Here is a 17,017-nt window from a genome sequence, read left to right as displayed (position 1 = left end):
AGAAGGAAAAAGTACATTTTTATTTCAGTGGGTTAGTGGATTTTAACTGCATTTCAGTGGCTTTTAACTGCAACACACTCTCGTGTGGTGCATTGCACATCGTCATCGTTCTCAACTATAATAATACTATTCGACTAATTTTCACATTTCCGCTTTCTGTGCATTGCACGCCGTCGTCTTCATCAACTAATACTACTATCGAACCAGTTACGTCGCTAGACGTGCCGACGTTACCCAGAAAAGCAAATCAATGAACCTACAGAGACTGAGATCATTACTGGCTGTCGCCGCAGCCGATCACGCTCCATGTTAACCTGCAACACATTCTCGCGCCGTCCATTGCACATAGTTTTCTTCTAATAAGACTGCTATCGAGCTAATATACACATTCAAAGTCAAAGCATTCTTTATTTTGCAAGTTCATTTGCAATCGCGCGCTGTGTATTGCACATTGTCCTCTTCTTTAACTAATACTTCTATCGAACTAATATCATCGGCAGACGTGCAGACGACGCAGCAAAGGAAAACAATGGGCCTAAGGAGCCTGAGACAAATACAGAGCTGCGCTCAAATTTTACATTAGGGAGTATTGCAATCGCCCTTAGAATTTTTTTATCTTGCTTAGAGCCAGTCATCAATGTTTAACTCTTCGATCAATGTAAATTTTATCAGGCAATTTACGCTCAAACGCATAAACTCGTAATATACCTTACTTCAAAATTGAAAGATATCTTACATCGAAGTGCGGTGCTCAGGTTTTACTCCTGCTTAAAAGTCCGTCAGGAAAAATCATTCAAAACGGCATTGTGACATAAACGTCTGAGTTCATCGCCTTCGTTAAACGAACGCGGTTCTCTCAAATTAAGTTATCCGCTTAATTAAGTTCTCGCGAGACACATGAGTGCCTCACCGCAGCCATTTCGGCACTTAGGCAGTTGTTCAACAGTTGCAGTTCGAGACCACAGCTGCTAATTGCAGTTTCACAAACGTTCGTTCTCTGGACCATCTGGCGTTCGACGTCTGGAAAGACCGGCTTCTTCTTGCAGCCCTGACCGCACTGCCAGCATTCGCCAGTGCCGGCGACGATGACGAAAACGTCGCCGACTGTAAGACCACGTGCCGCCCAGCAGCACATCGTGCGTTATGAGTTGGGCCGGCCAGAATCTGTACAAAAAATTTAATGAGCACATTGCTTGTGTTACTATGTGTTAATTTTAATGCGTTGCAAGGATGCCAACGGCATTTTCGTACGAATAATAGAAAGCGCAGCTTTTTTATCTGAAAAACTACCTTTGAAACTATCAATGCAAAGCAAAATGAATATACGCAAACAGGAATGGCGCCAGGTGGAATCGTGGGTGTAAAGAGAAGTAGCTGCAGGCTTGCAAAATATCTTGCTCTTTGCTAATGTCAACGCAGCGCCCACGAATGTGTTCTTTTTTCAAGGATGCGGGCACTACGATGTAACGAACCCAGGAAGTCAGCGAAATGTCAGTGCTAATGGCCGGTCAATCTGCACTGCTTACTCTTTACAAGCTGTCGTAATGTCTGGCGCAGGCGCTGTTAAAAGCGCCGACAACTAGCGCCATTTGCCGCCATGTAATTTTACTTTTCTTGTCAATGATTAGGAAAACGAGACGTCGTTTGGTATGATCGTTCTCGGGTGTTTCGCAGTTTAATGTTCTGCGTAGTTCTGCGTGTGGATGCAGAAGTGCTAAAAAAAAGACAATAATGAAAAAGGTGTTGCACTAAAACAACTGCGCAACTGCTTTTAACACTGTGGTATGCTTGAGAAGTCACCGAACAAAGACTATAATGTATACACACGAAGCCGGGTACAAAAAGAGAAGAATAAAGTTTTAATGCCAGGGACGGTGGAGGCATTAGCCGTAGCAATAAGTCTGTGGCCAGGCATTCCACACTTTGAAAAGGCAAGGACAGGGACCGAATGAGGAAGAGAATAAGAATTGGTGGTGATCATTTCGTAATACAAAACGGTATATGTGGTGGAATGTATTCAAAACAACATCGAAATCATTAGGATATATCATAGTGCAAACGCGTTGATGTGCTTTGCTGTTCGTGTTTGAGTGCACGTGCGTGTGTGCATGCGCACGCATTGTGTCTCTGTTGGTTTTGTGCACCCTTTGCCAATAATAACCGAGCAACCGGGTTTTGCTTCTGAACTGTACAAGAGAACCGTAACTGACACCCCTAAAAACCAAAAGGTGCCAGAACGCACAGTAAGGGCTGAACTTTCTCTATGCAGACTCTTAGCTTACGGGCTACCATAAGTGCTTCGCTACACGCCCAAGAAACAAACCATCTGTGCCCGGCAAATTTTCACAGACTTACGTGAAGAGAAAATTTTCAGCGGCCGACCTTCTGCCAATGGATTCCTCCGGCCTCACGGAAATAACTGCAGGCGTATTCTGCCAGTCCCAAATGACAGTAGGGGTGTGAAGCCCGTGAACTGTGGTACGTGCAGTCATTAGACGGTGCTAGTCTCCTGCCAAAATTTACAGACGTGGGCATCTCAAAGGAGGAAGCAGTACGGCACGTTTCATCAATTTTAAAGGTTCTCGGTACACAAGTGATAAGTTTGCGTAGTTTACGCCACGTTCAGCTAGTTTTCGAGCGCTGTTGTTAGCAGCTTCCTCCAGACGTGACTGGCGTCGCTGTTGTAACGCAACATGACCAGTCGCAGATCACAGGGCTCAAAAAATGCTTCTGGTTGGTTCAGAGAATCCCAACACTGCCGCTAACGTCACATTCTTGAAGGATTCTCATTGGATGCTGACAAATATGGCCTTGTTACTCATGTTGCTTCTCAGTCACCACTGATCCGTTCCCTCAACTTCTGACGTCATGAACAAGCCTATGAAAAGACGCTGTTCAGAGTTGCTCCCCCTCTACTCGCTGATGATTTCAGCACCGATAATGTCACTTAGTGGTGAGCGCAGTCAAGGCAGTGAGAAAGGCAGCGAAAGAAGGTTTTCAAAAGAAACTGTTTGTTGGGCTGACCCGCGCCCACAGTGAACTAAATGACTCGACGGCGGGAAAAGCAACAACCGAGTTCGGCGGTCGTCGAACAGAATGTCCGCCGTTATCGGCCTTTCTCGATTTAAAACTTATAGCGAACTTTCGAGCTACGGCGTGCAAAGTTACCGCAACACTTTGGAACAACGTCTCTAGAGTTGGCTCCGCCTGGATGCGATCAAACGAGATAAATCTGGTCGCGTCTTGCATCACAAATAAAGCAATATACCCGCGTGCCAGCAACATCGAAGAATGAATAAATAAACAATACTAAGATTTGCGGTAACATAAAAAGATGCAGAGCTTGGCATAAATATCAAAATTAACATTAACAACCCAGAGATGACGCCACCGGAAAATGCAGTTGATGATGAAGATAGTTTTTTTTTATGGCGCAAAGCCAGCTGTGGTCAAAGAGCGGCAAAACACAAAATTTTTGTTTGACTAATGGGCGGTGTCAAGGACCCATTTCCCAAGTATTTCACCCTTAAGAAACGAGCACCGGGTAGGGGAAAGCTCCGGTGGGTACCCGGCGTTACTGGGAGTTGAACCCCGCACCTCCCGAGTGCGAAAAATGCCGTTGCTATCTTGAGTAGCGATTGCATTTCACCCATAACAGCTACACTGCAGTAACGCATCAACGAGTATTGTAATCGTCGTTTAAGTTCTTTGCATCTGCCTACACTGCGTGCTCCATGAATTCATGACTCCGGTATTCCGTGATCGTCCTGTCACTTGTTGAGAACCTGTTTCCCTCCTCCTTCACCTTTCACGCGTTCACCTTGACACGCTGCAAGCGTTTGCACTCATTAGATTGCCGTTTATGTCTAGTTCAGCCGTCATGAAGGAAACGGATGCTGCAGGAGTCTGAATTCTTGTTGTGCGCAGCGTAGGAAGCATGAAATACATTATAATAACGGCTCGAAATGGCCAGTCGCACGAAGGACCCAGTGAGGCATTGGTCTGGATGGACTAGACAACTCCCAATGCAAGTCGAGTTTCCTTATTAAGCTGCACGTTCAGGTGCATTTCAACTCAGCATAATCGCTTGACATCAGTAAACTAACAGGGAAGAAACAGTGAACAGATCTAAGCCGGGGGCAAATATTGGTTCAGTTTTGTGAAAGTCGTTCTGCTTGTTACCAATAGATGGCGACACAAGACGAAGCCGCTCCGCATACCAGTACCAGCTGAATGGTTCGCTAAAACATGATCGCTGCACCTCGGCTCCGATTACGCTGACATGAAGTCGCCATTGCTATTCATGGCCTGTTTACAGGACGTATTTAAAGGCCTGTATTGATAGAGATTTAAAGGCCTGATTTAATAGAGAATACCTTAGTAATTTGTGATTTGCTGATGGCATTCCCCTCCTAAGTTACTCCGAGGATGATTTGCAAAACATGATCAATAACTTAAGGAGGCAGAGCAGATCAGTATATTCTAAACGGAAAGGAGTAAAAATGGGAGTAAGCTGTCCTCTAGCGCATTCTCTTTTAGGGTAAGGGGGTAGGCTAGAGGGAGCTTACTACCTTTTCATTCCCACACAGGGGTATTCGTGCTTAGAGTGCGGGTGCCAAAAGAAATACGTAGAAGACCAAAGTAATGCTGAACAGTCTGAGAAAATATGAGCAGTTTAAAATTGGTAGTGAGACGCTGGAAGTGGCAAGGGAATACGTCTACTCAGGGCAGGCTGAAATTTTTGCGAAGCCACTGAAGCCTGTATTGACCATGGGAAAATTATGCGCGTGGCAGCGTTTCCGTCGTCGATACTGGTTTCGGATGGCTTGGGACGTATAAGTACTTTGGCAACAGCCGCGGCAGGCTAAACCATATGTTGTCTTCGTTGTGCAATATGGTACGTTAGAGAGTTAGCATACGACAGTTGTGACCCAAGTTACCTACGGCTATTAGGAAGCAATGTTTACAACGAAGATATCGCGGCTTCGTTGTAACCGGGTTCAGCTTAGCTGCTTTTGCAGCTCGGCACGAGATCTTGGTAAAGGTCTTGACGATTTACAGCGCATCACCAGTGCGACACCATGTTAGGGCAAGCACACCCAGCAACAAAATCTCGGACACATAGGCTAACCCTCCACGCCGCTAATGTCAATCAGCGCCGTGAGCTTGAGCATTCGTGTTAAGGTTTAGGGCTAGGGTATGTGACAACAACGCCACTTTCTCTAGTGGTAAACATATACATCCGGGTCTCACAGCGCAAATCTGTGACGAATCAACACAGGCGTTCGGAAGCGACCGAAAAATAGGTCTGCTTCATGAGCAGCTTTGAGGAAATTTCTTGTTTGATGTCTTGTGCTTGTTTTTTAGTGTATGCTGAGCACGTATGAAAGCCTATGTGTGTGTCCGTTTGTGTGCGAATGTTTAGTAATTGGCGACAAAGAGTGGCCGAACAAAGGCCACGGCACAGGCGCCCGTAAGGCTTCGTAGTAACTATGTGGGCTTCTCTCTAGAAACCACCAGGGTGCATGGTGTGCATGTGCGAACGTAAGTCTGTTCTCTGTCTTTTGGCTTCAAGATTCTAGTGGCTTCCCTAGCAGTCTGCGAGCACTGGCAGCCACGGTGATCAAAACAATGCTTTGCAACCTCTGTTGTGAGCTCTAATTCTGCGAAAAACGCGGGCTTCTTACTCAGAAAGTTTGTAATTAAGGCGCTGGGGCACGTCAACCTTCTTACGTGACGTTGAACGCGAGGCGCAACAAACTCGAAGCTGCCACCCAAATTCTCATAATCGCAGTGCATAGGGTAATCTTACACCTAAAATAATAAAAAAAATAAATGGCTGAAGAGGAGGAAGCGAACAGCAAGATGCTCTTACTAAATACCACCGATTATCAGCACTTAGCATATAATTGGAACGTACGTTCGTACAAAACCAGGTTGTGAGAGATATCAATGACGCGGTTGCGGGGCAGAGTTCCCAGTTTGAATTATATCTATACATATGTGGGCGGACACCGACAAAGTTTCGTGGCTCATGCGGGGAAGTTGAATTTGCAGTCCATTTTCTCCTCCGCTGTCCAATGTTCGCACTTCAGAGAAAGATTTACCTGGAGGTCCCTCTCTCTAGGTTAGGGCTCGCTTTATCTGTACCTGCGTTATTATCGCTCGCAGCGAGCGCCAAAGGATTTGCGGTGGGTTCAATTTGTGGGAATCTCCATGATTACATAATTGCAACTGGTAGGCTGATTTGCTAAGTCTTCTAAAATTTTTCGAGCTCTTCTTTTTTCACCAAAGTTGCTGTCTGTTATTTTACTTGAAATATTCTTCTGTCGTTTTTCATGGGTACATTTTTCAAAATAATGGTTGGCGGTAATATTTTTTCGTAATCGCTTATGGAAATTTTCTTATTTTTGCTACTACACTTTGGCCAATCCCTCCCAAGTGGGTATATGCCACGTTTTAAGAGGAAGAAGAAGAAGATGTTCTTGTGAAAACAAAGTTTGTTTACAAGAGCCATTTACGATTTCCGGGTCTGAATGCATAGGGTTTCTTTGGTCGTCGCGGCGTTAATTAGCTGCTGAGGACGCAACAGGTGAACCGTAGAAGCAACAGCACAAGCACCATTGTCAGTGACTCACTACAGTAGAGACTGAAAAATTTGGAAGTGATTTGTTCCTTGGAACAAAGAAAGTCATTCTAACAGGACACAACAACATAATGTAGCGTTGCCGGCAGTGATGTTACAGATGTTATTGAAGTTAAATATTTTTCTGCTTAGTGATTTCGCCTCTAGTCCCTGTAGAAGAGAGATGGCAAAGAGTGCAGTTATGATTTAACAGATGTGTATGACGAGATGTTACCTTGCAGATATTCTGCAGTCACTGGAATTTATTAATAAATAATTAAAAGTTCAAACTGCAGCTAATGCTGCTCTCTTAATTTCCAACTTAAATTTATCTGTCAATTCTGCTGAAATGAGTTAAATATATTTTATGCTGATGTAAAAAAAATTAGACACATTTAAATAAACATCCAAAAGCCGGTGATGCAGTAGTGCCTTGATAACTACCGTCACCAGACAAGTTTATCCAGTGACTCTAGCCTAAATGCCTTCGAAAAGTTCTATGACATAATATGACACATACCATAGGCAGAATCATGTATAGTCCCGGCAGTGCGAATCAAGCCCAAAACTCTGTTGGCATTCCAGTATTGGTATCCTCTTTCTACAATGTTCATGAATAACGAGAGTAATTCACAAGGGTAGAAACTTGGGCGAGTCGGTAACGGTGATCCATGGTATGCGAGTGTAGCGCAAAACTGGACAAGGGACAAAAAATACGCACTGTGTTGCGTGCGTCTTTCTTTCTCCCTTGTCCCGTTTTGCGCTGCACTCGTATACCAATGTGAATAATCACTGGAATGAAGCTGTTTGAAAGTATGAATATAAAAGCGGCATGGTAAACCTACGTCAATAGGCTACCTATAAACATTTTCCGCAACAGGTTCGCGCACTGCGGTGACAGTCGGAGAACTATCCCGATACCCGAGACAACGAATCATCGGTCAGCGCTACTGACAAGCACAGTTGGCTTATCGCCTGCGCCATGTGAACCACGCTGCCTCTGGAAAATTGAAGTGGCGGCGCTGCGACGGCGCTGATTGAGAGTATTTGAGTACCGGAATGCAGTGTATTGGCTTACGAGTTGCGCAGTATATGTGCGCACCATAAGCTAGACATGACCACATGAAGGCGTCGCTTTGCCAGAGGTATGCCATAGAACCAGAGCAAAGTTTACGGCTTTGGCGCCATAGTTTGCATCACCTACTTGTGTTTATGTTCGAGTGTGGCGGTAGATATTTTACACGTCTCTGCGGCTTAGATGCCTTCTTCGTCTTACCCCGAGAGGAAAGTAGATTGCAAACTTTGCCATATGTGTACACACCTTCAGCCAAATTCAACTACACGGTTCTCTCTTCGAAGCGGGTACCATGACAGCGTTGTCCTTAGGGGACGTCATCAGTAACCTGAAACGCAAACGGCTCGACCATATTTTACTATAGCAGTTGCACCCAAAGTTTTGCGGATGTATGCACTAATTTTCCAAATTTCATTACATTCTCATAAAAACGAGATAAAAACCTACGTATGGCAGATGTATTTAGGAATCAGACGTTCTTTGGCCCCTTCGCTCTTTAATACTTGTTTTTCAGAAATGAAGTGTTAAGAATTTATTTCTTAACATATTGCGTAGTTGAAAAGCATGAAACATAACGAATTTTCCACAATCAGTGGTCAAAAGTTTGGTTTAGGCATGTAGCCACCTCACTCCTACGAAGGCGGCAAAATTTAGGCTTAGATAAGTGCCACTTTGTGCTATGTAACGGCATGACATGCCAGCAGTTGCACCTGGTGTCTCTGGCAACGGCCTCGGTAGGCAAACTACCTGTGGTTGATGGGGCTGCACGGGAAACCGCGCCATCCTTTCAACGAAAAAAAGGCAGTTGCGTCATGTTAGTAATCGATATCTAAAGCAGCCATTCATCAGAGAGACGGTGCTGCGCAATGGCGTTTGCACTCCTTTGCAATTCTAAGCGGAGAACCACCCTGCTTTCTTGGCTTTCTTCCAGACGGAAAACTAATTAACGAGTGGTTACCTATGCCACTAAGGTGTAGCAGTGGTTCGGCGACATGACCGCTAGCCGCTAGTAATGCTTTTTTGTCCCTGGTCCTTTGCTTGAGCGCTTGTTCTTGGATGCAGCCGAAGCAAACTAACGTGATATTGCCGGTTTCTCATGACTAGTTGCTTTCATGGTTGCTAATTACACTACGGTTGGCTTCTTTCTCAACAAGATGATATCTATCCCTCATAGGTCACTTGGAACGTTGATTGCATTCGGTGCAATATGGGAAAATGGGCCACAGTCTCTATCGGGCTCTGAGTAACGTGCATTGAAGGGAAGGAATCAAGGAAAGGCGAGTCCTGGTTGTGCCTGATTAATCAAAACTGCCATATCGGCCGATACATTTTTAGTCGTTTCCTCTATTCTTTTCCTCTTCCCTCGTTTTTGTTCAGAAAAAGTAGTTCTAAAATGTTCCCCCACGTCGCCTTCTAACTGCTACAACAATTAATAGAATGCGGTGTCCGAGAATCGCATAAAGAATCTTAAGGATCAGCACTATACTTAAAATTTGTACAAACGGCTGAACTATCATCGTTCAGATCACAAAGAGCTGTGTTCGCTCTCTACATCTTCCCATTGTGAACATAGAAGGTATGCGAGTGTTCTAACTTTCGTTAAAATATTCGTTCAAAAATGAAGCCTAGTAACTTTTTTTTCACTTATTTTTATGTCACGATGCGCTGTTCTAGCATAACAGCCCTGACACTACATTTTTCAGGCAACGATTTCGGGTGGCAGAGACCTCGTCAGATTGTATTAGCCTTTAGTCTCTGTCTCCGCAGGACATGCCATGAAAATAAAGTGTTTACATTTGATTGAAAACATGCAGCAGCAATTAAGCGTTGAGATGTTCCCGCAAAGTTGCTATCTAGCGAAAGCATCGCGTAATCTTGGGCGTACAAAACTACTGGTGGCGCTGCAAATTGAACGAACAGCAGCTTGGTCATGTTGGTTTTCGATTGTAAGGTAAGAATTGAGAAAGAGACTGGGTATCGAGAACAAGACACAACGAGCGCTGACTTCCACCAATGTTTATATGAAAGATACATAGGTTTCCTGCAGCTTCTGCAGGGAATTAAATCGCATTAAAATGTGTGTACTATCATCCACAAATGAAACGCGAACAAGGCAAGTGAAACGGCAACACCAAAGCAAGATATGAGATGCAGGAGACAGAATACCAGAGCGCATGATTTTCACTTTATATCCGCGAACTCCAGCTTCGTGATGGTCTTAATGCACCTCATCTGTACTTCTACTCCAGCCGCTATTAGTTTTGTGTTCTTCTGTTTTTGTTACAAACATACACTTTGCTTTAGTTCGTAGTTGATTTCTCTTCGCGTTAAAAAGTTTCCATTTCGGATTTCATTTCTTGCTTATAGTACAATCATGAAAGAGAAGCAAACCTTGAACACATTAGGTTCTTTTTTGTTAACCTAGCTATTTCGGCAGCCATGATAATTTCGCTCACCAAAAGCTCATGTTTTTTATCGAGAAATTTGGACCCGATAAATTCCGGATCAATATTTTGCAGGAGCAATCCAAAGATTGAACATCCAGAAGTTTTCCCGGAAGTCTTGTCTGAAAAATTTCGCTAAATCGTGGCAAAATACATGGGCTTTCGAAAAGCATGCAGCCAAAACAAGTTTTCCGGGCCACGTAACTAGCAAAAAAAGCCAAATTTGGTCGAGCCACATCACCAAGGGCAATCACGTTTTCTAAACTCTAAAAACTGATAAGGCTATTACTACTGACCAAATCTGTAATGGCGATATGTTGCCTAGCAGTGATAACTGAAAAGGTAAATATCATAAACCAGTGAACCAGCTTACTACTGAAGACATCTTATCGCCTTCCCGGTGTCCGCCAGCACTGCTAATACTATAAGGACAAAGCCATATTTGTACCTCAAAAAACTTGTTTTTGAGAATTACTTAGTCTTCTCTGAAACACCTGGTATACTGCGATAGCGTATAACCTAGTTACAGATGAGCTGCAAAGCATGATCAATAAGGTAGACAGGCAGAGCAGAACGGTGGATATAAAAATTAACATTAAGAAAACCAAAGTAATGTTTTATAGTCTCGCAAGGGAACAGCAGTTCACATTTAGTACCGAAGTGCTGGAAGTGACAAGTGAAACGTCTACTTAGGACAGGTAGTCACCGCTGATCCAGATTATGAGAAAGAAATAAACAGGAGAATAACAATGGGGTGGAGCGCATATGCTATGCACTCTCAGATCATGAATGGCCGTTTACCAGTATCTCTCAAGAGAAAAGTATGCAACATTAAGAGACAGGAAGCGGGCAGAGTGGGTGAGGGAACAAACGCGGTTTAATTAAATTCTTGTCGAAATCAAGAGGAAGAAATGGGCATGGGGAGGGCACGTAATGCGAAGGGAAGATAACCGCTGGTCCTTAAGGGTAACGGAGTGGGTTCCAAGAACAGGCAAGCGTAGCAGGGGGTAGCAGAAATTTAGGTGGGCGGATGAGATTAAGAATTTTGCGGGGATATGGTTTCTGCAGCTGTGCAAATGACAGGGTTAATTGGAGAGACATGGGAGAGGCGTTTTCCCACAAATGTGATTTGTGTGGATGGTAATTCTTTTAAATTCTCAAAAACCTTATTTCTGGTCATTAGTATGTTTAGGCTTGCACAAAGGTGTTGTCCACAAGCGGTATTGTTTCCGTAACTAAGGCCCGTTAATCGGAGATATCCGTTTACAAAGCTGTTTTACTGCTATCATAAGTGGCGTCATTTCGCAAAATTATGGCGGCGGTGGTGTTCTAGTCAAGCAGTAAAAGTAGAAAGAGGAGAATAAAAGTCTCTTCTCGGTGTGAAAGTCGCGGGTTTGAATTTACTGGCGGGAAGCTTTTAAAATAATTTTGCCCATGAAACACGGTTCTTTTCCGATCGCACAACCGGCGACATAGCCACAAGGAAGCAGAGAGTCAATCTTTCATGAGAGGAAATATTAGATGGTGTTGTCCTAAGTGTTCCTGCAGGATCACAGCGCGAATACATTTCTACAGCAAGTGCCTCTACTTTGTTTTGTAACCTTCGCAACCAACACACTCGTCTACACTGTTTTGATATGATCGATATTGGACTTCCTTTGTCGTACAGCTGAAGCAAGATAGTAAACTCTGTAAACGCCAGATATAATGCATTATTGATGAAGGTTTGCGTCTTAGTGTAAAATCTCGTTGAGCTGTTTTGCTTCGTGAAAAAATAAATAATGGCCCCTTTTGCATTATTTCTCCTACTACGAGTCTGCAAATAACGCAGCAGTCCTATTGGGGTCTCCACAGCCCACGCTGTGTTCCCTCCAAGTAAAAGATTGATTACACAAAGCAGCATTAGTCTTTCAACCGGAAACAACCGATGAAAGCAACACAAAACAAGACCGGCAACAAGAAGCCGCAAGTCACCTGGTGGAGCTGCAGCACTCAAACTACTGCAGCAACAGCACGTCAGGAATTAGTGTCGTTTTGCAACCCAGCACTTGATCAGCGGTCCTTTTTACGGCAGCGAATGCATCAATGGAGCAGATGCACGAATATGTTGTTCTGCCCACATTCCTATCGGATGCTGTGTCAATACACAGCACGATAGTGTCAATACATCTGCCGCGACGGGTTTTGGCCCTGTTCATAAAACAGTGGTCTCATCTAAGTTCCCCTCGTTCGGCTCTCATCTAAGTTCCTGCGAGTTAATGTGCTGTTTCTGCAATCGGCCTCCGCTCGCGCCTCACCAAACTAAAATTCAGACACGCATTCTACACATGCAATGAAATGGCAGCCGCGCGCTTGCGTATAAACTGAAAGCACCTTGATGTTTTCTGTGCGGAGGGCGTTAGAAAACTTTACCTGTACGTTTTGAAGAAATTGGTTCTTTCACTGTAGTACAAAGATGTTTTAATTCATCATGGCTCTGAATGAGTTGCAGGAGTCCCCACTGAATACAATGACATTAGTGACATTACCGCTGCCCTGAGAAGATATAGAAACAAACATACAAGCATATACAAAACTTTATTACCAAATGAACAATACTCATCCATCTCGCATAGGCGTAGACGCGTAAGAACAAACTAACGTAGTGCTATTTTCAAAAACATTGAGGGTTTGCTTGGGGCGGGAACTGTAAATCAAAAGTGTTCATCAGTATCAAAACTAGAACAGTCTTATGCCGACAGCGGGCTGGGTGTAGTGTATTATTCGCAGTATGCTCACCGATATGATATGTGTACATTTTGGTCCCAGAGCTGACGCTCGAATATTTACGCACTCTTTCGCTTGCTTTCTGCTCTGTGCAACCGCGAACATTGGCTTCCAGCTGTTGTAATCATGTAAGACAAGTGGTTGTAAAATGACACTTATACAGTCAGATACCACACAGCCCACTAGCCGAGTTCAGCGCCTCACTCACTCACTAAGAGTTCTAGCCAAGCAGAAAACCTTTGCTGAAATCGCTTAGAAAGGGGTTGTGGGCCCTATACCAATGCAAGGAAACTTTTCACGTGGAGCTCATGCATTTATTTTGAATGTTTTAATGGTCGTTTATACGTCTCCTTAACTGTACCGTTTTGTCATGCGTTATCCCAAAAGTCTTGATATGACTCGCAACGCCATTTATATGATCAGCCTCCATCTTTGCTTTTGAACAATCAAATTGTAGATTACATGAGCATTTCCTATGCGAAGAAGAAACGTAAAGAGTTGGGGGATGTCCTAAAAAAATGATATTTTCTATTGCGATACATTCTGCAGCGAATTCTTGAAACTACGTTAGCAAAGGATAACACTCAGTGGGTTTGTGGTCCATCTGCACTAGCTAAAACGCAGCGAGCCCAAACAAGTAACAAGAATTGAACAAGCAAGAACAGTTAATTTGTGATATCGCAAATCCAATGTCCGTTTTGACGGCATTTTTGGCGGTGACCTTGAACACAACGACCTCACCCTTAGGTCACGTTCTGTAGCCGGCAGTTTAAAAGCTGTTCTTGGAAAACCATATTTTATGCCGCTGTTTCTCTTTCCCTTTGGCTTGCTTTGGCTACGCTCAGAACTCAAAAGATGCACGGTATTATAGGACGAAGCACAAGGTACGCGCTCATAATTTGCAGCGTGTTTTAACTTTAGTGTTTTATATTGCCACACTACAAACTGTCAAGGAGCAGTTCGCGCCACTAGAGGGGTGAAGTGTGGCAATATTTTGCGCTTACATTTGTGTCTTCTGGCCGTTCCCCTGGAGAATACCTCTGCTCCTTCGGAGAATAGCAGCAATAAGAGGAATTATATTTCGAGTAGCCCAACAAGCCCCACCGCGTAATGAAAACAACCTACTCGTCACTATTGCGTTACTGTGAGCTGTATCGAACTTCAGTTTTTTAAAAATAATTAAGACGGTAGGCGCACAAAATTTTGAGAATAATGAATTACTCATGAAGCTATGTTTTCTTACTGTAAATCTCTTTAGGATGCTTTGCGTCGAGAGAAATAAGCTACGGCTCCTTTTGCAGTAGTTCTCGTTTCCCAAGCCCGGGGACCGCGCAGAGTACTACCGCGCTCTGCGGAGCTTAGGCCGTGTTGTGTAAGGTAAAAGATTAATTTCAGAAAGCAGTACTGACATTTCATTCGAAAACAACGCACAAAATCAACACAAAACTAGACCAACAGGAAAAAGCACCAAGTCAGCTGGCATTGCTACAGCACTGAAAGTGCTGCAGCAACAGTTGTTTGTGGAGTTTTGCAGCACAGTGCAAGGTCGACGGTGCATTTCACGGCAGCGGCAGTAGCGTCGCAATGGAGCAGATGTGGCAAAACGCTGTTCTGCTTACATTCCTGCTGTATGCTGACACGTTTAAAGACCAAAGCTGTTTGGCAATCGTTATCTATACGCTGTGCCTTGCAGCCACACAACAATAATCCCGATGTCAATCACTGATATATCCGCAGCGGCGGTCATTAGTGGTGTTTATCAAAAAGTGTTCTTTGTATTCGGCTGGCAACTTAAGTCTCTGCGTTTCTGAGTTAATGTACATTTGAGGCCATAAGTTACGGAACCCGCTTCGGCGCTCGACCTCCATTCAAGCATTATCCAGCGAAAATTAGTAGGCACTTTGTACGCATGCTAGAAATGCACAGTGATGCGCACGCGTTTAAACCCAAGACGCGCGTTCATAGTTTCTCTGTGGAATGCGCGAGATACTTGTAAGCGCCGAATAGGCCTCTGTATTATTCTCGTCACCCCTCTACATTCGGAAGTAAATGGTTCTTTCAAAATGCTGCATTCATGTCATACATTACCACGGGTCTCAATGCGTGTAAGATGTTCCTCCTGAGCAAATGGACCTTACTGACATTAAAGAAGGTCATAGAAAATTCATGAAACCAATCTGTAAACTAAAAAAATAAAACACTTTTCCCCCAATAAATGGCTTCCGGTCCGCATAGGCGTAGCGTAAGTCAGTGGATTGTAATCCTGCGCATTTTTTTTTTTGTAAAATGAGCAAGATTTTCCTGCGGCGACCACTATAAAGCGGCATAGTTTGTTTACAGTTGAAATAATTTACAGCGGACGACGGGCTCTATGCGAAGTAGTAGTAGAGATATTCTCATGCGTATGAAGTCCCCATGTTATGCCATTAACCCGAAGCTTGGAGATTTGCTCACTGTTTCGCGCAGTTTGCGTTGTATCCAACTGCGAACATATCCTTCCTGCTGTTGCAATAATATAAGGCAACTATTAGTATAATGAGGCTTATACACGCATAAAGTATATAGCTCCGTCCCTGAGTTAAGTATTACTCGCGCCCAAGCAGCAAACTTTTGCTGCAATCGCGTAAAAAATGTTCGAACGCCCTGTATCACACAAAATAAACGTGACACTCACATGTTATACATTTACTGTGATCATTTTTTATGCACATGTGCAATTACCTTAGCCCTACCATTTTAGCATGCGTTGTGACTACAGTCTTGATATCCCTTACAATGCCAGAGGCAAGGTCGACCGTTCATAACTTCTGATGAACATTCAATGATGCTTCACATCAGTAGTTTCTACGCGACCATCTTATTTAAGCAGTAGTAGGAATTTATGAAAAAAGTGCATTAACTATTGCAGTAGGCTTTGTAGCGTTATCTTGTATTTACGTTTGGCGGGATAATACTCGACTTCTCTATGGTACGCCTGTACGAGCTTCAATAGCGGTGATTTCCCGCACATAGAGGGGGCTATAAACTAGCACGTAGAAATAACTATTTTCATCGTAACATCAACGTGTGACCTTAAGCATATGGGCCCCTTTAGTTTGCGTTTTTGGGTCGTCAGTTTAAAGACCCATTGACACTTGCGAATCGCAAAGGACATGCGACCAGTAGTCACTTGCGACAAGGAACCAGCTCCACAACACGGCTGTAGGACTTTTATTACAGCGCTGACCAGCTTCGAAGCGTCCTGAACTGCGGTATCAATGTGAAACGGTTATGCTTATCAACGACTACTGCAGCCAGGGAGCAGCGCGGTTCGTTGCCCGGCGCGTCCGCGGTAGGCGTCACTGCCGAAAGGTAGGCTCGCTCGCTTATTGGTTCAGCGGCTTGCGGCTCGCAGTCGCAAGGTTAGAAAATCAAGCAGTGAGCGACTGCCCTGCGACTATCGCTTTTCGACCGAAAGAGCCGCACAACCTCTGAGACTCGCAAGTGTGAGTGCCTAAATAAATAATAATAATAATTGTTTTTTTTGGGGAAAGGAAATGGCGCAGTATCTGTCTTATATATCGTTGGACACCTGAACCGCGCCGTAAGAAAAGGGATAAGAGAGGGAGTGAAAGAAGAAAGGAAGAATTAGGTACCGTAGTGGAGGGCTCCGGAATAATTTCGACCACCTGGGGATCTTTAACGTGCACTGACATCGCACAGCACACGAGCGCCTTAGCGGTTTTTTTTCCATAAAAACGCAGCCGCCGCGGTCGGGTTCGAACCCGGGAACTCCGGATCAGTAGTCGAGCGCCCTAACCACTGAGCCACCGCGGCGGGTAGTGCCTAAAAGCGCACTTGAAAAATTTTGGCTCGTTGCACAATTTTTGTTTCCTCGCGGCTCGCCGATACTCTTAGCTACTACGGAGGAGATAATAGGGCGCAGCACATGAAATCAGCTGACAATTTCGAGCGCCCTGTTTCAACTTTTGTGTTTTCTTCTTGCGCTTACGTATGTGGGCTCTGGTCCTTCCCTCTCAAGAATACTTATGATCCTCCGGAGCCTCTGCAGAATTCTGGCCGTTAGAGGCTTTCTAATTCGTGTCGCACAGTTTGTCCTACCCTTGT

The 17,017-nt window shown here is 44.2% G+C and overlaps 1 protein-coding gene across 1 annotated transcript in view; it reads left to right on the top strand.

Annotated features, from left to right (window-relative positions):
• Nucleotides 1-17,017, top strand: part of LOC144099388 (glutamate receptor ionotropic, kainate 2-like) — a 298,135-nt gene that overhangs the window by 262,724 nt on the left and 18,394 nt on the right. The gene's annotated exons all lie outside the window — the stretch shown is intronic.

This window comes from Amblyomma americanum, chromosome 7 (genome assembly GCF_052857255.1).
Source record: "Amblyomma americanum isolate KBUSLIRL-KWMA chromosome 7, ASM5285725v1, whole genome shotgun sequence".
Taxonomy (NCBI): Eukaryota; Metazoa; Arthropoda; class Arachnida; order Ixodida; family Ixodidae; genus Amblyomma; species Amblyomma americanum.
This window is presented reverse-complemented; position numbering and strand designations above follow the sequence as displayed.